Source organism: Triticum aestivum, chromosome 7B, assembly GCF_018294505.1.
Source record: "Triticum aestivum cultivar Chinese Spring chromosome 7B, IWGSC CS RefSeq v2.1, whole genome shotgun sequence".
Lineage (NCBI taxonomy): Eukaryota > Viridiplantae > Streptophyta > Magnoliopsida > Poales > Poaceae > Triticum > Triticum aestivum.
The window spans coordinates 611292079-611314947 of NC_057813.1; positions in this window are offsets into that span (position 1 = coordinate 611292079).

Below are 22869 nucleotides of genomic sequence, written 5' to 3' on the forward strand. Positions count from 1 at the left end.
CATTGGGACACCTTTTAACTAAAGTTGACTCATCTCCAGTCCCATCATTATTAAGATTCATATTGCCAAACAAAGATTTAATAGGGGACACATCAATAACTTTTAGATCTTCATCATTATTTTCATGGAAACTAAAAGAACACGCCTTTACAAAGAAATCTTTCTTAGCAAGCAATCAAGCGGTTCTTTCTTTGCACTCATCAATGGAAATTCTCATAGCTTTGAGAGACTAATTGATATCATTCTTAGGAGGAGTAGATCTAAGTTTCAAAGAATCAACATCAAGCGAAAGTCTATCAACGTTCCTAGCCAAATCATCAACTTTAAGCAATTTTTCTTCAAGCAAAGAATTAAAATTCTTTTGAGAGATCATAAATTCTATCACACTATTCTCAAAATCAGAGGGCATCTTATTAAAATTACCATAAGAATTATTGGAGGAATTTCCATAATTATTAGAGGAATTACTAGGGAACGGTCTAGGATTAAAGTTTCCTCTATAAGCATTGTTAACAAAATTATTCCTACCAACAAAATTCACATCCATAGATTCATTCCACTCAAAACATTAATTTCTTCTATAGCATACACCTTTTTACTAGTAGATCTTTCAGTGTGCCATTGAGAATAATTATCCATAATATTATCAAGAAGTTTGGTAGCTTCTCCTAAGCTGATTTACATAAACGTGCCTCCCGCGACCGAATCTAAAAGATTTCTAGAAGCAAAGTTCAATCCGGCATAATTTTTTTGTATGATCATCCATAAATTCAAACTATGAGTAGGGCAATTGCGAATCATCAATTTCATTCTTTCCCAAGATTGGGCAACATGCTCATGATCAAGTTGTTTAAAATTCATAATATTGTTCCTAAGAGAGATGATCTTAGCGGGAGGAAAATACTTAGAGATAAAAGCATCTTTGCACTTATTCCATGAATCAATACTATTCTTAGGCAAAGACGAAAGCTGAACTTTAGCACGATCTCTAAGTGAAAACAGAAATAATTTCAATTTAACAATATCATTATCCATATCTTTCTTCTTTTGCAACTCACACAAATCAACAAAGTTGTTTAGCTGGGTAGCGGCATCCTCACTAGGAAGGCTGGAGAATTGATCTTTCATAATAAGATTCAGCAAAGCATCATTGATTTCACAATACTCAACATCATTGAGAGGAGCAATTGGAGTACTAAGGAATCATTATTATTGGTATTGGAAAAGTCACACAATTTTGTATTGTCTTGCGCCATCGTGACAAGCAATCCAACACACAAGCAAAAAAAGGCAAGCAAAAGAGAGAGAGGAGGTTGGGAAAGAGAGGGCGAATAAAACGGCAAGGGTGAAGTGGGGGAGAGGAAAATGAGAGGCAAATGGCAAATAATGTAAATGCGAGGGAGATGAGTTTGTGATGGGTACTTGGTATGTCTTGACTTGAGCGAAGACCTCCCCGGCAACGGCGCCAAAAATCCTTCTTGCTACGTCTTGAGCTTGCGTTGGTTTTCCTTGAAGAGGAAAGGGTGATGCAGCAATAGTAGCGTTAGTATTTCCCTCAGTTTTTGAGAACCAAGGTATCAATCCAGTAGGAGGCTCCTCAAAAGTTCCACGCACCTACACAAACAAACAAGAACTCGCAACCAACGCAATAAAGGGGTTGTCAATCCCTTCACGGCCACTTGCAAAAGTGAGATCTGATAGAGATAGTATGATAAGATAAATATATTTTTGGTATTTTATAATATGATTGGAAAGTAAAAGTTGCAAATAAAAGATAGATTAAAAGCTTATATGATAAAAGATAGACCCGGGGGCCATAGGTTTCACTAGTGGCTTCTCTCAAGATAGCATAAGTATTACGGTGGGTGAACAAATTACTGTCGAGCAATTGATAGAAAAGAGAATAATTATGAGATTATCTAGGCATGATCATGTATATAGGCATCATGTCCGTGACAAGTAGACCGACTCCTGCCTGCATCTACTACTATTACTCCACACATCAACCGCTATCCAGCATGCATCTAGAGTATTAAGGTCATAAAGAACAGAGTAACGCATTAAGAAAGATGACATGATGTAGAGGGATAAACTCATGCAATATGATATAAACCCCATCTTTTTATCCTCGATGGCAACAATACAATACGTGCCTTGCTTCCCCTGCTGTCACTTGGAAAGGACGCCGCAAGATTGAACCCAAAGCTAAACACTTCTCCCATTGCAAGAAAGATCAATCCAGTAGGACAAACCAAACTGATAATTCGAAGGGACTTGCAAAGGTAACTTAATCACACATAAAAGAATTCAGAGTAGATTTTTGAATTTCTCATAGATAAACTTAATCATAAACCCACAATTCACCAGATCTCGACAAACACACCGCAAAAAGAGTTACATCGAATAGATCTGCAAGAAGATCGGGGCGAACATTGTATTGAGATTCAAAGAGAGAGAAGAAGCCATCTAGCTAATAACTATGAACCCGAAGGTCTGTGGTAAAATACTCACAACTCATCGGAGAGGCTATGGTGTTGATGTAGAAGCCCTCCATGGTCGATTCCCCTTCCGGTAGAGCGCCGACGAAGGCTCCAAGATGGGATCTCATGGATACAGAAGGTTACGGCGGTGGAAATAGTTTTTCATGGACTCCCCAGATGTTTTCGGGGGTACATGGGTATATATAGGAGGAAGAAGTAGGTCGGTGGACGCCCGAGGGGCCCACGAGATAGGGGGCGTGCCTAGTAGGGGGGCCCTCCACCCTCATGACCGCCTAGGTTGTTTCTTGACTTCCACTCCAAGTCCTCTGGATCATGTTTGTTCCAAAAAGATCGCTCCCGAAGGTTTCATTCCGTTTGGACTCCGTTTGATATTCCTTTTCTTCGAAACACTGAAATAGGCAAAAAAAAACAGCAATACGGCTGGGCCTCCGGTTAGTAGGTTAGTCCCAAAAATGATATAAATGTGTAAAGTAAAGCCCATAAACATCCAAAACAGGTAATATAATAGCATTGAACAATCAAAAATTATAGATACGTTGGAGACGTATCAAGCATCCCCAAGCTTAATTCCTGCTCGTCCTCGAGTAGGTAAATGATAAAAACAGAGTTTTTGATGTGGAATGCTACCTAGCATAATTCTCAATGTAATTTTCTTTATTGTGGCATGAATGTTCATATCCAAATGATTCAGAATAAAAGTTCATATTGACATAATGAATAGTAATACTTCAAGCATACTAATCAAGCAATCATGTCTTCTCAAAATAACATGGCTAAAGAAAGTTATCCCTACAAAATCATATATTCTGGATGTTGCTTATCTTCATCACACAAAGTATTTAATCATTCACAACCCCGATGACAAGCAAAACAATTGTTTCATACTTTAGTAATCTCAAACTTTTTCAACTTTCACGCAATACATGAGCGTGAGCCATGGACATAACACTATAAGTGGAATAGAATGGTGGTTGTGGAGAAGACAAAGATAGTCTCACATCAACTAGGCGTATCAACGGGCTATGGAGATGCCCATTAATAGATATCAATGTGAGTGAGTAGGGATTGCCATGCAACGGATGTACTAGAGCTATAAATATATGAAATCTCAACAAAAGAAACTAAGTGGGTGTGCATCCAACTTGCTTGCTCATGAAGACCTAGGGAATTTTGAGGAAGCCCATCATTGGAATATACAAGCCAAGTTCTATAACAAAAATTCCCACTAGTATATGAAAGTGACAACATAGGAGACTCTCTATCATGAAGATCATGGTGCTACTTTGAAGCACAAATGTGTTAAAAAGGATAGTAGCATTATCCCTTCTCTCTTTTTCTGTCATTTTTTTTATTTGGCCTTTCTCTTTTTTTTATTTGGCCTCTTTTTTTTATTTGGTGGGCTCTTTGGCCTCTTTTTTTTTATAAAGTCCGAAGTCTCATCCCGACTTGTGGGGGAATCATAGTCTCCATCATCCTTTCCTCACTGGGACAGTGCTCTAATAATGAAGATCATCACACTTTTATTTACTTAAAACTCAAGATTACAACTCAATACTTAGAACAAGAATGACTCTATATGAATGCCTCCGACGGTGTACTGGAATATACAATGAATCAAGAGTGACATGTATGGAAATTATGAAGGTGTCCTTGCCACAAATACGATGTCAACTACATGATCATGCAAAGAGCAATATGACAATGATGATTTGTGTCATATAAACGGAATGGTGGAAAGTTGCATGGTAATATATCTCAGAATGGCCAGGGAAATGCCATAATAGGTAGGTATGGTGGCTGTTTTGAGGAAGGTATATGGAGGGTGTATGGTACAGGCAAAAGTTGCACGGGACAAGAGAGGCTAGCAATGGTGGAAGGGTGAGAGTCCGTATAATCCATGGACTCAACATTAGTCATAAAGAACTCATGTACTTATTGCAAAAATCTACAAGTCATCAAAAACAAAGTACTACATGCATGCTCCTAGGGGGATAGATTGGTAGGAAAATACCATCGCTCGTCCCCGACCACCACTCATAAGGAAGACAATCAATAAATAAAATTGTGCTCCAACTTCATCACAAAGCGGTTCACCATACGTGCATGCTACGGGAATCACAAACTTCAACACAAGCATTGTTTAAATTCATAATCACCCAACTAGCATGACTCTAATATCACCACTTCTATATCTCAGAACAATTATCAAGCATCAAATTGATCATAGCATCCAATTCACTTCCTATGATAGTTTTTATTATACCCAACTTGGATGTCCATCATTCCAGGACCAATTTTATAACCATAGCAAATACCATGCTGTTCTAAGAGACTCTCAAAATAATATAAGTGAAGCATGAGAGATCAACAATTTCTTCAAAATTAAGCCACTGCCGTGCACTAAAAGATATAAGTGAAGCACTAGGCAAAAACTATCAAGCTCAAAAAATATAAGTGAAGCACATAGAGTATTCTAATAAATTTCAATCAAGTGGGCTTCTTCCCAAAAGGTGTGTATAGAAAGGATGATTGTGGTAAACTAAAAAGCAAAGACTAATATCATACAAGACGCTCCAAGCAAAACACATATCATGTGGCGAATAAAAATATAGCTCCAAGTAAAGTTACCGATGAACGAAGATGAAAGAGGGGATGCCTTCCGGGGCATCCCCAAGCTTAGGATTTTTGCTATTCTTGAATATCTTGGGGTGCCATGGGCATCCCCAAGTTTAGGCTCTTGCCACTCCTTATTCCATAATCCATCAAATCTTTACCCAAAACTTGAAAACTTCACAACACAAAACTCAACAGGAAATCTCATAAGCTCCGTTAGTGAAAGAAAGCAAAACCACCACATAAGGTACTGTAATGAACTCATTATTTATTTATATTGGTGTTAAACCTACTTTATTCCAACTTCTCTATGGTTCATACAACTTAATACTAGCCATAGATGCATCAAAATAAGCAAACAACACATGAAAAATAGAATCTGTCAAAAATAGAACAGTCTGTAGCAATCTGTAACTCTCGAATACTTCTGGAACTCTAAAATTCCTACCAAAATAGGAAGTTCTGGGCAATTTGTCTATTGATCTAGAGAAAAAATAATCAACACAAAAGCACATTTCAGTGAATTACTAAAATTATTTTTGTGCGTGCAAAGTTTCTATTTTTTTAGCAGAATCAAGTTAACTATCACCATAGGTTATCCTATAGTTTATACTTGGCACAAAAACTAAATAAAACATAAAAACACATCTAAAAAGAAGGTAGATGCAAAATTTATTACTAAACATAAGCAAAAAGAAAAAACACAAATAAAATTGGGTTGCCTCCCAACTAGCGCTATCGTTTAACGCCCCTAGCTAGGCATAAAAGCGAGGACAGATCTAACTAGTGCCATCTTTGTCACTCAATTCATATGTAGCTCACATGATAGATTTATAAGGTAATTTGACTTTCTTTCTTGGAAAGTGCTCCATGCCTTTCCTTAATGGAAATTGGAATCTAATATTCTCTTCTTTCATATCAATAACCGCACCAATCGTTCTAAGGAAAGGTCTACCAAGAATAATAGGATAAGAAAGATTGCAATCTATATCAAGAACGATAAAATCTACGGGCACCAAATTCCTATTTGCAACAATGAGAATATCATTAATCCTTCCCATTGGCTTTTTAATGGTGGAATCCGCAAGGTGCAAATTTAAAGAGCAATCATCAAGATCATGGAAACCTAGAATATCACATAAAGTTTTCGGAATCATGGAAACACTAGCACCCAAATCACATAAAGCATAACACTCATGATCTTTAATTTTAATCTTTATAGTAGGTTCCCACTCATCATAAAGTTTTCTAGGTATAGAAACTTCCATATTAAGTTTTTCATCATAAGATTGCATCAAGGCATCAACAATATGTTTGGTAAAAGCTTTATTTTGACAATAAGCATGAGGAGCAACGGATTGCAACAAGGAAATACAACCTTCTAAAGAACAATTATCATAATTAAATTCCTTGAAATCCAAGATAGTGGGTTCAAAGCTATTTAAAGTCTTGACCTCTCCAACCCCACTTTTACCAAATTTAGCATCAAGATCTAAGAACTCCGAATCATTGGGACGCCTTTATACTAAAGTTGACTCATCTCCAGTCCCATCATTATTAAGATTCATATTGCCAAACAAAGATTTGATAGGGGACACATCAATAACTTTTATATCTTCATCATTATTTCCATGGAAACTAGAAGAACACGCCTTTACAAAGAAATCCCTTCACGACCACTTGCGAATGTGAGATCTGATAGAGATAGTATGATAAGATAAATATATTTTTGGTATTTCATAATATAGATTGGAAAGTAAAAATTGCAAATAAAAGATAGATTAAAAGCTTATATGATAAAAGATAGACCCGGGGGCCATAGGTTTCACTAGTGGCTTCTCTCAAGATAGCATAAGTATTACGGTGGGTGAACAAATTATTGTCGAGCAATTGATAGAAAAGCGAATAATTATGAGATTATCTAGGCATGATCATGTATATAGGCATATGGTCCGTGACAAGTAGACTAACTCTTGCCTGCATCTACTACTATTACTCCACACGTCGACCGCTATCCAGCATGCATCTAGAGTATTAAGTTCATAAAGAACAGAGTAACGCATTAAGAAAGATGACATGATGTAGAGGGATAAACTCATGCAATATGATATAAACCCCATCTTTTTATCCTCGATGGCAATAATACAATACGTGCTTTGCTGCCCCTGCCGTCACTGGGAAAGGACACCGCAAGATTGAACCCAAAGCTAAACACTTCTCCCATTGCAAGAAAGATCAATCTAGTAGGCCAAACCAAACTGATAATTCGAAGAGACTTGCAAAGATAACTTAATCACACATAAAAGAATTTAGAGGAGATTCAAATATTTCTCATAGATAAACTTAATCATAAACCCACAATTCATCGGATCTCGACAAACACACCGCAAAAAGAGTTACATCGAATAGATCTCCAAGAAGATCGAGGAGAACATTGTATTGAGATTCAAAGAGAGAGAAGAAACCATCTAGCTAATAACTATGAACCCGAAGGTCTGTGGTAAAATACTCACAACACATCGGAGAGGCTATGGTGTTGATGTAGAAGCCCTCCATGGTCGATTCCCCCTCCGGCGGAGCACCGTCGAAGGCTCCAAGATGGGATCTTGCGGATACAGAAGGTTATGGCGGTGGAAATAGTTTTTCATGGGCTCCCCTGATGTTTTGGGGGTACATGGGTATATATAGGAGGAAGAAGTAGGTCGGTGGACGCCCGAGGGGCCCACGAGATAGGGGGCGCGCCCAGTAGGGGGGGGTGCCCTCAACCCTCGTGGCCATCTTGGTTATTTCTTGACTTCTACTACAAGTGCTCTAGATCACATTTGTTCCAAAAAGATCGCTCCGAAGGTTTCACTCCGTTTGGACTACGTTTGATATTCCTTTTCTTCGAAACACTGAAATAGGCAAAAAAACAACAACAATATGAGCTGGGCCTCCGGTTAGTAGGTTAGTCCCAAAAATGATATAAATGTGTAAAGTAAAGCCCATAAACATCCAAAACGGGTAGTATAATAGCATGGAACAATCAAAAATTATAGATACATTGGAGACGTATCATAACGTTACTGTCCACAAAAGCTTGAATTGTCGCAAAAGGGTTTCGACAAGTTCAAGGAGTTGACCATGATGAGACTTTCTCACCCGTAGAGATGCTTAAGTCCGTCGGAATCATGTTAGCAATTGCCACATTATGAAATCTGGCAAATGGATGTCAAAACTGCATTCCTTAATGGATATCTCAAAGAAAAGTTGTATATGATGAAACCAGAAGGTTTTGTCAATTCTAAAGGTGCTAACAAAGTGTGCAAGCTGCAGCGATCCATTTATGGACTGGTGCAAGCATCTCGGAGTTGGAATATATGCTTTGATAGTGTGATCAAAGCATATGGTTTTATACAGACTTTCGGAGAAGCCTGTATTTACAAGAAAGTGAGTGGGAGCTCTGTAGCATTTCTAATATTATATGTGGATAACATATTGTTGATTGGAAATGATATAGAATTTCTGGATAGCATAAAAGGATAGTTGAATAAGTGTTTTTCAATGAAAGACCTCGGTGAAGATGCTTATATATTAGGCATCAAGATCTATAGAGATAGATCAAGATGCTTAATTGGACTTTCACAAAGCACATACCTTGATAAAGTTTTGAAGAAGTTAAAAATGGATTTGTCAAAGAAAGGGTTCTTGCATGTGTTACAAGGTGTGAAGTTCAGTCAAACTCAATGCTCGACCACTGCAAAAGATAGAGAGAAAATGAAAGTCATTCCCTATGACTCAGCCATAGGTTCTATCATGTATGCTATGCTGTGTACCTGACCTGATGTGTGCCTTGCTATAAGTCTAGCAGGGAGGTACCAAACTAATCCAGGAGTGGATCACTGGACAATGGTCAAGAACATCCTGAAGTACCTGAAAAGGAATAAGGATATGTTTCTTGTTTATGGAGGTGACAAGGAGCTCGTCGTAAATGGTTACGTCAATGCTAGCTTTGACACTGATCCGGATGACTCCACTACAAAAAAAAGACACATCCGTGACATTTTGGGCCGAACGATTTTTTTTCTGTCATACATATGACACTTCTATGATGATAATTGTGAGAAAACCCGGTATCATCATAGATGTGGTGGGCTCCTACTTCTATGACAAAAAATCATGACAGAAAATGGGCTTTTCGTCCTGGGCGGGCCGGAGACGCAGCTGCATGACATTCTTTGGGCCGTCCATGATGGAAAAAACCGTGGTAGAAGCGAGGGGGAGGAAAATTTCAAGGAGTTCCCGATTACGGTGGGAGGTCGGGGGCCGAGCGATGCGCGTTTCTCTCATACACATATGCGCGTGTGTGCGAGGTGTTGGCTCTAACTGAACCCGAGCGAGGCGTTGGGCTCTAACTGAACCCGAGCGATTGCACTGCAGGCTGCGTGTTACTGAACCCAAGAGATCGATCGATGGCTGTTAACTGAACCTGATCGAGCGAGTCCTTCGCTACTGCTGCTAACTGAAGCCGATCGATTGGATGAACAGTGAGCGTTGCGGGGGGGGGGGGGGGCGGAGGGGGGTTGGATGAACAGTGAGCGGTGGCGTTGCCTCTGGATGAACAGGACCCTATGGTGTGGAGGGCTGGATGAACAGTAGACGGTGGAGGGGTGCCCGTGGAGGGGTGGATGAACAGGACCCCGTGGTGTGGAGGGATGGATGAACAGTAGACGGTGGAGGGGTGCCCTTGGAGGGGTGGATGAACAGGACCCCGTGGTGTGGAGGGCTGCATGAACAGTAGACGGTGGAGGGGTGCCCGTGGAGGGGTGGTTGAACAGGACCCCGTGGTGTGGAGGGTTGGATGAACAGTAGATGGTGGAGGGGTGCCCGTGGAGCGGTGGTTGAACAGTAGCCGGTGGAGTAGCGCGCAGTGGAGGCTGGATGAACAGGAGGCTGGAGGAGGTCGACGGTAGCCCGTGGAGGTTGGAGGAGGTCGACGGTGGAGATGAACAGTATCCCGTGGAGTCCCATTTTGCGGTAGGCCACACCACTCCCGATGAACAGGACCCCCGTTTCGACCGTAGTGCTCCAACACAAGTCCGTTTCCTCCGTTTTGCGGTACGCCACACCCCTCCCGATCAACAGGACCCCCGTTTCGACTGTAGGAGGTCCGTTTCCTCCGTTTTGCGGTATGCCACAGCCCTCCTGATCAACAGGACCCCGTTTCGACCATACGAGGTCCGTTTCCTCCGTTTTGCGGTACGCCTCACCCCTCCCGATTAACAGGACCCCCGCTTCGACCGTAGGAGAACCGTTTCCTCCGTTTTGCGGTACGCCACACCCCTCCCGATGAACAGGACCCCGTTTCGACCATGGCCGGTCGAACACAAGGCCGTTTCCTCCGTTCTGCGGTATGCCAGGCCTTGTTTCCATCGCCTGTTCTGTCCAAGCCCTCTCGATGAACACGATGACGCATTCTGTTCCGACCCAGCCGGTTGGCTCCCCATGAACACGACGACGATGCTGTTTCTCCGTTCCGACCCAACCATGTACACGAGCCCTGGCCGTACGTATGTGCGAGTAGGCGTTCGAGACCCCGCCCGTATGTACACATACGTGGCCGTATGTTCTTTCTTGCGCACTGGCCGCTGTACGTACATGTACATGCTACGTGCGCGCCTCTACTACGACACGTGCACGCCTCTACATCGACCAGTATGTATGTACGTACACGTTCACGACCAGAATGACAACGCTACATACGCTTCAACCAGGTGGGTCCCGACTGTCAGGCACTTCCTTGCATGCGAAATGTAGCTGGTGGGTCCCAGCAGTCAGGGGGAAACGTTTTTTTTTTGCAAAATAAGGTGGCCCGTCTGGTGGGTCCCCGCTGTCAGGTGGAGGAATAATTATTTTGCACGTAGTAAGGAGGCACTTCCTTGCTGCGGCCGTGGACCCAGCTGTCAGCCTCTCCACGTACAGTCCACATCCGATGGAAGCCGTTCCTTGACAACATTGACCACGCCGCGCCGAGAGCACCAGGGCGGTGGACGAAGGCGAGGACTAGGAAGGGGACGACGCGGAGCTGGGGAAGACGTGGCAGTGGATGCTCACGCGTAGAGGAGTAGGAGGGTTCACTGGTTCGCTGTGGTGTGAGGCTGCTGTCGCCGCAGAATAACAGGGGGTGTGGGTGAGTAGAGGGATGGCCTGGCCAGCGGTGGGAGTAGTAGGAGGCGGTGAGTCCTCCACCGCATCACCACCGGCCACGGGAGGTAGGAGCACGAGGCACGACCGGCGCTGCTTTAGGCAGCTGGAGCAAGAAGACCAGAGGTTGAAGAAGCACTACGGCAGTTTGATGGACATCGTACGGTCACTGGAGCTAGAATCGTGCATATTGACTAAGTTGACAAAGCCCTCCGTCCCCGTCAACTTAGTAGGCCCACATGTCAGCCTGCCACTATACTGGGTCCCAGCTAACAGGGGGAGTATTCATTTTTTTTGTGCGTAATAAGGAGGCACTTCCTTACGTGCGAAAATATAGCTGGTGGTTCCGAGCTGTCAGCGGCAGTAACAATTTTTTCGCGAAATACAGAGGCCCTTTCGGTGGGTCCCTGATGTCATGTGGAGGAATCATTATTTTGCGCGTAATAAGGAGGCATTTCCTTGCGTGCGGCCGTGGACCCAGCTGTCGGCCTCTCCACGTACAGTCCACTTCAGATGCATGTCGGTCGTTGACCACATTGACCAGGCCACGCCGAGAGCACCAGGGCGGTGGACGACGGCGAGGCCTAGGAAGGGAACGGCACAGAGGCAGGGAAGACTGGCAGTTGTTTCCCACGCGGAGGGGAGTACGACTATACAAGGGTTTACTGGTTCGTCTGCTGTCGCTGGAGAATAACAACAGGTGTGGGTGAGTAGAGGGATGGCTAGGCCAGCGATGGGAGTATGGTGGGGCGGCGAGGCCTGCGCGGCAGCACAACCAGCCGCAGGGAGGAGGGAGCAGGCAGTCCCGCCGGCGCTTGTTTGAGCGGCTAGAGCAGGAAGAGCAAAGATTGAAGAAGCATGATGGCCGTTTGATGGACATCCAACAGTCACTCCTTGTGCGTCAACCTTTTTTAGGAAAGCCTCAAATCTGTGGAAAAGAGCATACAACCCATCTGCCATTATTTCTAATAATTTCCAGCCCATTTGCCAATTCTTAAGGTTTTTTTGGAGCCCATATTCTTTTTGTTAGCATTACAGGCCATATTGTGGCCACGGTTAAAAAATTATACAAAATTTTGCATATTTCAGTGCGGTCTGAACTGTTTTTAATCCCGAAATTTTGATTCACATTCAAAGCGATTTTAGAAATAAATGTATATAAATATAAAATCCAACAAATTCTCCATGCATAAAATTATTGTAATTTAAAATCTCAAAATGAAAAAATGACATTTGAAACTAATTGCCGGTTTGATGTGTTTTAAAAATGTACAACCCATTTCTCATTACTGATAGGCCATTTTCTCGGCCAGCCGAATGAAGCTCTCCTCGTCTTGAAAGATTTGCAGCCCAACAGGCCTGAGAAAGCGACTTACTTGGCAAATCACAAAAAAACTGGGCTGTGGCCGTGGACCCAGCTGTCAGCCTCTCCACATACAGTGCTCTTCCGATGGAAGTCAGTCGTTGACCACATTGACCACACCGCGCCGAGAGCACCAAGGCGGTGGACGACGGTGAGGCCTAGGAAGGGGACGACGCGGAGCCGGGGAAATGCCCACGTGGAGAGGAGTACGAGGGTTCACTGGTTCGGCTACGGCGTGAGGCTGCCGTCGCCGCAGCATAATATGGGGTGTTGGTGAGTAGAAGAATACCCTGGGCCAGCGGTGGGAGTAGTAGGGGGCGGTGAGGCCTCCGCGGCATCACAGCCGGCCACGAGAGGCAGGAGCACGCGACACGACCGGTGCTGCTTTGGGCGGCTGGAGCAAGAAGACCAGAGGTTGAAGAAGCACTATGGCCGTTGGATGGACATTGTAAGGTCACTGGAGCTAGAATCGTTCATATTGACTAAGTTGACAAAGCCCTCCGTCCTCGTCAACTTAGTAGGCCCACAAGTCAGCCAGCCACCATGGTGGGTCCCAGCTAGCAGGGGGTATTCATTTTTTGGTGCGTAATAAGGAGGCACTTCCTTGCGTGCGCAAATATAGCTGGTGGGTCTGACCTGTCAGCGGGGGGAATGTTTTTTCGTGAAATATAGAAGCCCCTCCCACGTACAGTGCATGTACAGTGCGTAATAAGGAGGAACTTTCCTTGCGTGCGACCATGGACCTCGTGGGTCCCAGCCGTCAGGCTCTCCACGTACAATCCTCTTCCGATAACTCTCGTATGTTGACCACACTGCGCCAAGCGCACCGAGGCGGTGGACGATGACGAGGCCCCAGACTAGAACGACCCAGAGATGGAGAAGACGTGGTAGTGGAGTCGCAGACGGAGAGGAGTGGGAAACTTGACTGGTTCAGGTGCGGGGTGGGCCTACACTCGGCAGAGAATAACAGGAGGTGCGGAGTGGAGGGATGGCCTGGCCATCGACGGGGTAGCGTTTCGCTGAGGAGCGCAAAACAACGCCGCTGGACGCCGAAGGCTGGAGCAGGTGGTTCCGGTAGCGCTAGGGGAAGAAGAGAGAGATTGAAGAAGAATGCCGGGCGTTGGATGTAAATCCAACGCCTTCTTAGGCTTCGACCTACTGGCCCACATGTCAGCTAGTCCATTTGTTCTTTTAGTCCATTTGGTGGGCTGGGTGAAACAATGATGTAGCATCTATGCAGCCCATTTAAATCCTATTTGCACTTTTCTCGAAATCCGCGGACTTGGTGGGCTGGGTCAAAATATCATGGTGGGCTAGACGGAGAAATGTTATAAAAACATAAACACATGATTGCACGTCAGTAAAATCTTTGCAAGCTTATGTACGCAATCACTAGGAGTTAACTTGCCAAGTTATATATATTATTATTATTTTGTAAGAACTTTCAACTTATGAAATAAAATATCATTTTAATTTGATGAGTTAATAGTACGTGGGGTATTATTTTTTTTAGGCTAGACGTGGGACAGTTGAGTTGGTTCTCGGGGAAAGTACTAGGAGAAAACTCAGTTTACATCGAAAAAGAAAGTGGGAGAAAATTCAGAGACCTGTTGGGTCCACCTGAGGAGGGGAATATGTTGGGAGGAAGGAGATTCAAAGCACTGCAGCCGAGTGAACTAGTTTTTCTTTTACGGACAAGTGAACTCGTTTACATACATAAGCAAATAGCCACTAAAAAAAGCAATCAGGTTAATGGGTTCTTAAAAGAAATATTTCGGACAAAACAGATAATTACGACACATAGGCTAATGCATGAAACACTCAGATGATAAATGTGCTTATAAACAGATAAAGTACAACATCTAGACCTTCCTGGCAAGCTTGATCATGACGTTGTGGCTGTCCGTGTACTCGTCAGTTACGGGAAGCAGACACACCCTCATGTCCAAGATCTGCCTGTACATGTCGTAGCATGCGTATGCGTCCTTGGCCGCATAGGTTATGTAGGCTAGATTCAGAGTTACCTCCCACGTGTTAAGGTCGTCTTCTTTCAAGTTGGTGTAGGGGTCGATGATGGTCTCAGCGAGGTCAACCACGGAGTCCTTCTCCTGCCCGTTACTGATGATCTTGTATTGCTTCTGGATGTCAACAAGCTTGTTGCACCAGATGGCCGAATCGTCACGTTCTTCCTTCTCTCCACTATAGCGAAGGTGCAGTCTGCGCTGCCGATGAAACGGGTGAATGCTCCAGAACCTGGTGCAACCATAGGACTGGGGTGAGGCAGAGCTTCACCGAGTCCATATCATTGGTGTACATCACATTCAACTTGGTGCAGCCATAGGACTGAACAGCGAACTCAAAGGGGAACTCCTTACTGAAGTCCATATCCAGCAGGCTCACCCCTCGGATCGCCATTGGAGTCTCTTCGAGTGAACGAGTGTGTAGGCGGCGGCAACAGTTCGTTTTTCAGCTCTTGGGGAACTGGATTCAACAATAAGCTGAGTGTGTACAGGCGACAACAGTTACTACCCCTCCGTCGTCCGCTTCACGCCCGACAGAAGATGCACCCTCGACGCATTGAAACGCCTCCATTAAGAAACCTACTCCGGCCACACGTCGGTTCACGAGCGGGTCTGTATTGGTACTGTAATAACAGGAGTTAGTGGTCACTTTACTTAAATTTAATTAGCTTTAATAGAAATTTATACTTAAAACAAGCAATGCATTCACTCCTTCTATCAGTGCCACAGGATCAACATGCACAACAATTAGAATTATTATTCTCAGGAAGCACACGATCAGCACATTTGTCGCACTTTCACAAAGATAATACTAGCCAAGTTTGAACTGTTTGTTATGGTTGTTGTCCTATGCATCATCATGGCGTGTTTCCCAGCTTGCAAGATTCAGAACCAACAAATAAGATCCAAATAATAAGTTCAACAAAGATGCCTACACATCTCATTGATTTCCAGCTTGCAAGATTCAGAACCAACAAATAAGATCCAAATAATAAGTACAACAAAGATGCTTACACATCTCATTGATTCCCAGCTTGCAAGATTCAGAACCAACAAATAAGATTCAAATAATAAGTACAACAAAGATGCCTAGACATCTCACTGATTCCCAGCTTGCAAGATTCAGAACCAACCCATTAGAGCCTTTTGATAAAGTGAATATCGGGATTAAATCCATCTTGGCTAGCCATGTCATACAATCGAAGAACTTGGCGAATGCTCTTGACCGTCACAACATGTGTAGTTGAGTATTCCTTTTTGCACAGCATGTTTGCACAACATAAACAAGGAGACTGGAAAGCATGATTTCACTTTAATAGCGGCCTCCTTGAACTCAACCTCCAGCTCTACTTGGATGAGGTCTGCCTGAAGTTCCATGATTCAATTCATGTGCCTTTTTATGCAGTTCACCTGAAATGAAGCAAATATTCCATCATTCAGCTAGCAAGAAGTACTTGCTCTTGTGAGCTGGCAGGTTCTTCTTTAGTAGTTGCACTAAAATTGAGGAACATTAAGGGCCAGTTCTTTTGGGCGGCTTAAAAAATAAGCTGCCACTCCCCAGCTTAAAAAATAAGCCGCTCCCAAAATTTGTTGATACTTCTAGATTAGTTATTCCATAACTCGTTCAGAAGCCCCAATGAATAAGAGAGGCGGCTTATGGGAAAAGCTGGGGAGGAGGCGGCTTATTTTTTAAGCTACCAAAAGAACTGGCCCTAAGGTTGGATGTCCGGCTCATGTAAGGTGCAACTATAATTTTCTTATCCTTTTGTGCAGATCCACTAAAATAGAGTGCCATTGTGGTGACAGTGACAGCTCCATCTTGCAAAGGCTAATAAAATGTTGCACGAGATTACAGGCAGAACTTGACGGAGATTTTGGAAACTCCAATCACCATTTTGTGCAGTTCCACCAAAATTGAGAGATGTTGCCCACATGACATTTTAGTTGACCTGCACAAGACACTCATTCCGAAAAAAGTGTTTTGTGCAGTTCACCAAAAGGTCACAATAGCAACAAGGTGAAATGGATATCCCTATCTGCACAAAAAGATAGAAAGTAAACAGTTGCCGGTCAATAAGAATATATGAAACATATACAAAATGAAAAGAAACATCTTAATTAGGTTTGTGGCCATCACGCAAGGACAATAGAAATTTTAAAACGTCAGCAATGCTTCATGTTACCAGAAGCATTACGATCAACAATGAGATTCCTCAAATATGTGATTACTTTAATGGTGGCATTGCTTGTTTACCAGACATAGTAAATCAACAGCAGCTAAAGAGTTGGTTTAAGGGCATGGGACCGTGGGGACACCAGGACACTCTGCAGCGTAAAGGAGCAACTTACTTATCATACTGGGGAAAACAGCAGGAGTGCCATTTGTAACACAGTTTAATTGCATCTTATCACTGGAGGCATTAGATTAACAATAACACTGGTTAGACATGTCCCTAAGGTAACGGTGTGATCGCTTCATTTTACATGCGCCCTTACATTAAAAACAGCAATAGGTTGGTATAAGGACATGCGACAGTGGACGCATCAGCACAATGTACCTACAAGGAGGCATAAAGTGGTGATGCCGAGTTTGTTCATGCTACGTGAGGGCAACAAATCTAATCCTGGAGACCTTGTACTATGTGAGGGTAGCAAATCTAATCCTGGAGACCTTTTACTATGTGAGCGTAGCAAATCTAATCCTAGAGCCCTTTACTATGTGAGGGCAGCAAATCTAATCCTGGAGACCTTTTACTATGTGAGGGCAGCAAATCTAATCCAGAGACCTTTTACTATGTGAGGGCAGCAAATCTAATCCTGAGACCTTTTACTATGTGAGGGCAGCAAATCTAATCCTGGAGACCTTTTACTATGTGATGGCAGCAAATCTAATCCTGGACATACTCTGTTGACTTGTCCACCAGCCTCCACTTTCTATCCTTTTTTCAACCAATAATAGATCTGTTCCTTTTCCAGTTTGTACTGCGTTTTCCCATTATTTCCGTTTTCAACCTAGAGACCGGTTGGGTATCCAGTCTCTACTACTTTCACCATATTATTTCCTCTTTGAATCAAGTCCTAGATTCATGCTCTCACATAGTTTAGAGTGTAGATTTACTCATTTTGCTCTGTATGTAGTAGTCACTTGCTGGAATCTTTAGAAAGACTTATATTTGGGAACGGAGGGAGTACTATACTAATAAAACATTAAGGCCACGAGGCGATGCAGTGCTGGTTACATGAGGCAAGAAGAAGAGATGCATCCATCGACAACGTCCACCTCCTCGACTCAGGGCGCCGGCCCACCGAACGACGCCTAAGTAGCAGCGGCTTTTGTGGCCAGGTCGACGTGCTTATGAACAGTGGCATCCAAAGATTCCAGCTGCTGGAAGAAGGCCAACGTCTTTCTGTCCTTGCTTGCCTTGTAGTGGCCTATGTAGACGATTTCCTCGTAGACGTGGATGTGCAGGTCGACGGTTTCTTGCATGGCGAGGCATTGCGCGGCGAGCGCGGCCTCGAGGTGCACATTCTTCGTCGCGACCTCCAGCACGTGCAGGGCCACCAGGGCTTGAAAGAGTTCGTCACCATGGAGGCCGATGAGGGTGGCAGGCAATGAGGAGCCTGGGTGCCCGGGCTGGAGCAGTACGGCAAGATCGTCCGCGCGCTTCTTGACGGTGGTGAACTTGCGGATGGAGTTGACCATCATGTCGTCCATGCAAGAGGCGAAGCCGGCGTCGGCGAGGGCTATGATGCCTGCGGTCGCCAGCACCGTCTGGAAATGCTGCATAGTGTGGGGCCAGCAGGCCGGCGCCTTGGATGATTTGGCACAACCGACTGCCGCTCGTGTCCATCGCCTCCATAGGGGCTTGTGGCTTCTGGTCACTTGGTCTTGGATTGGAGTGAGCAGTGTTGCGCAGAGACTTGTGAGTAGATGGATTGGAGTGGTGGGGCGCCTTTATTATATGAGAGTCCAAACTCTGTTGCATTCACATCTTGCTGGCTCTATTCTGCTTCTCCAATTAATTCCCTCTGCATGTAATTGAGGATGCATCATTGACCGTTCAACGTCTCGGGAACCGCTACCCTCTCCCTCCTTGGCATTCAAGCACCTATGGACCCGTCGACGACGAGGTGCCTATGGTGACTTCGTAAATTTCAAGATGATAGTGCCGTACGTGTGTGCGTTCGTAGGGGTAAGTGTGCGCGCGTGTATATGAGCTCTTGTGTCTGTACTGTGTAAAAAAAAGGTAAATGCATGTCAAAAAGAGACTAGTCAGTATACTCAATATTGTGCACCTCAGAGAGGAAAATGATAGAACTAGTACATATTTATTTACGGTGCAGATTCACTCATTTTGCTCCATATGTACTCTGTCTCGATGTAGTCTAGTTACTTGTTGAAATCTCTAGAAGGGCAAATACTCCTTTCTGGTTTACAGGGCTATACTAGCAAGTAGTTGTAGTACAATAGTGGGCTCACATAGCAATTTTGTCTCATGCAACGTTCGGTTTGCGCCTGGCTCTTTGCATCTTCGAGAGACGAACAATGATGTTACTAGTACTACTTCTATAGTGTCGAATCCACTTCTGCATGTCCGTCCACCGCGAGCGGGACGGATAGCTTGTTGTAGAAGTATACTACTACTAAGCAAAAGCCTGTCCTCGTTTGCGAGCAACCGCGCGCATGGGCGAGGAAGAAAGCGTGTAGTAAAATCAAGCTTCTCCTCATTGTACGAGTTGACGCGACACATCATAGCACTGGCCCCACATGCTTGCCTCTAAACTTGGCTGAAAGACCCGCAATATATTTGCTGCAACCTCTAACATTTACCCACCACAAATTAAAATATATGTGGCCGTATGCATCGTTCTGATGCAGAGGCCGGGGAGTCCCCCCTTTAAAAAACAAATTAAAATATATATTCCTGTCTTCACTAGACGAGCGTGAAAACTACAATCACTAGGGTGAGAGGTAGGGCCAGAAGACTATTTTTTTAAAACTTCGAGACGGCCACATAGCATGGAGCCGACCCGAATGATTTTAAGCTTACAGGCACGGTACACGCTATCCTAGACTACTCTACACATGAAACTGCCACACCAGCGTTCGGGCTGCGCTTGGCTCTTCGCCTCTTCGGGAAGTCGAACAATGATGGAGTACTACTGCACTGGAGGAGTACTACAGTACGCTTCTGGTCATCTGACACCGATAGAACTGCTGCATGTCCACCGCGTGCGGGAGGGAGAGCGTGTAGCGAAAGCTTCTCCTTGTCTTGCCAGCCACCACGCTCATGGGCGAGGGAGGGACGCTCTTGCCTTTCTATGTATGACATGTGGGTCCGACAGGTGGGTGGCCAACCTGTCATACAGCCAAAGGCAGGTGCAGTTAAGTCCGCGAGGGAGAGGATAATCAAACTTCTCATTGATGTACGAGTTGACGCGACACATCAAAGCACTACACTTGATATATTTCAATAATTTGCGGTTACCGATGCATTAATTACAACACATGCATGCATGACGTGACTTTCCTTTTGATACTTGAATGTGTTGATTTAATGCACCTTGAAGTAGTACTCCCTCCGATTCCTTTTACTTTGCGTATAACTTTTTCTTGTTTTTCTCAGATTAGTCTGCGCGTACGCATTGGTTTCCATCTGTGCCCCCGCTCGATTAGTTCTGGCCCCATTAATCGCGCCAGTTTCCAAAGCAGAAAATGGCTACAGGCAAACGCATGTAGCGCCAGATGCGGCTTGACCGCCTGGGGAAGCCAACTCAAGCGAAAAGGAAGGAGGACCAGCCAACCATTGCATGCGCATTTACTGTCGATATTTATGTAGCTTACTCATGCGCAGGGGCAAATTTGTCCAGAAAACTCAAACTACTGCCTTCCTTGGTATGCGGGAGGACAGTTATGCGCAGAGTATAAAATATGTGACGGTAAAGCTTTGTAATGCCCCGACCCAAGTGAGAGATGGTTGTACACGAGGAGGAAGAGATCATGCAGACGGAATAGGAACCGACGAGGCAGCTCACTAAGGTCTCCATGGACCTCACCGTGCTCCACTGCACCTTGTGCCTCCGCCCCTTGACACCTCCAGTGTATGAGGTTCCAATACACCTCGTCTGTTCGGCTGATTGAGCAAGGTGCAGGTTTCTTAGTTAATGTGACGTTCGATTGATTTCTGCAGTGCAATGGAGGGCACCTGGCCTGCGCGGACTGCCGCGTCGAGCGCCCCAGGAACCAGCGGCAGTGCCAGAAGTGTGAGTGTGGCGATGGATTCGACGTGCGGAGCACGATGGTGGAAGCCATTGTTTCGTCGCTGAGGGTGGTGTGCCCGCATGAAGGCTGTGGGCTCTACGTCATTTACCACAAGCTCGCCGATCACCAAAGCGTGTGTCCGCTCGCGCCCTGCAAATGCCTCCTGCCCGTCTGCGGCTACGAAGGCCCGCCGCCGGCGCTCTACCGCTACATCAGTAACGCGCATCCCATGCCCATGCACAGGATCCAGTACGGCAATGTGCTCCAGCTGCAAGTGCCACTGTCGGAGCCATGGCTATTGCTGTTCGGGGAGGAGGACGGACGTGCATTTTTTTGGTCGGCGGCGTGCTCGACATCGGCGTGCCTATCACCGTGTCGGTGGTCTGCATCAGAGCGGGGGCGTTCCCACTGTCGCACTACGTGGCCAAGCTATGGGCGAACGGCCCGCCGGGGGAGCCCAAAGGCATGACCGACGCCATCAAGGTGGAAATGGTGGTGACAAGCAGCAAGGATCCCGGCGACGTCGACGTGCAGGAGCTGACCTTCTTCACAGTTCCGCCCAAGCTGCTGGCCGGGGCTAAGCTAGTGTCCCTCCACATTCAGATTGACAAGCTCACGTCGTAAATGTTTCTACATTGCCTTCTGTTTATCTTAGTAATGTGCTAATATAGGGATTACCTCGGTCTACTTTAGCTTAAGAAATGGTGGGTTTTGGTGGCGATGTAGCAATTACTTTGACATCAGATCAGTAATTTCCAACAGTCGAATGGATATTTTGTGTATGTTGGATATAAATTTCCTTTGGGTAAGAAGTACTAGATAAAAGGAGATGTATGTAGACGTATTTTAGTTTTAGATATGTCCCTTTTTATCCATTTTTATGACAAGCACTCCCTCCGTTCCACAATACATGTCTTCCATTTGTCAAAATATAGATATATCTAGACATGTTTTAGTATATAGGTACATCCATGATAGAGCCAGTCGGATGGTTGAGAACACTACAATTCGTAGCTACAGATGCGTGTGTGACTCCCAGATGCAGAAGTCGGGGGTCATCATCCCCCTTTTCGAGAAAAACAGACGCGTGTGTGAGAGGATGAGTGCGTGCGTGCACCTCTTCTCTTCCTGTATAACGTACTAAACTCAGAGTACAAGTTTTTGTGGGTGGCATGATGGTGCGTGCGAGAAGTCCCGAGAGATAGGTTTAATGCGTCTAAAAAAAGACTAGCCTATAGCTCGCCACGTGGCTATTCCTGTCGAACGCCCCATTAACCGTAAGATATGTATACGAGGTGCCAGTTATTGCACGTACACAGTAGAAAAATTACACCACGGATAAGAACACATGCCCACGTAAGTCCATCTGGGAATAGTGCCGCACTTCGAAACTAGAACGTCAAAAAATTTTGAGCTTGCGTCTCGTCACATTCCAAATTACTCTATGCTATATTGAATTGCAAACCTGTTCACACCGATCACAACCTAAACGGTTTCCCACTTAGGAGCGTATTAGTACTCGGTTATAAATACTAGTATGCCAGGATGACTGCACATTCCTCCTCAACTCCTCATCCACAAAAACAAACAAGTCATTCAGCATCCTTCCCTTGCGTCTGCCATGGCCAGCGTGAGTTCTGGGTCGAGAGATTGCCACCAGGGAGAGGCGAGTGTGGATGCGGAAGCATGAGAGATGTCCCGCCTCGCTGCGAAAGCAGCCGACATGTCCCGCCGCGCGGAAGTTGTAGCACAGAGGTCCCGCCGTGCCACTGAAGCAGCACAAAGGTCCCACCGCGCCGTCGATGCAGCAGACTGGTCCGGCTGCGCCACGGAAGCAGGATAGATGTCCCGCCGCGCCGTGAATGCAGCAAAGATGTCCCGCCGCGCCGCGGTGGCCTGGGAAAATTTCTCGCAGGCAGGCGACGG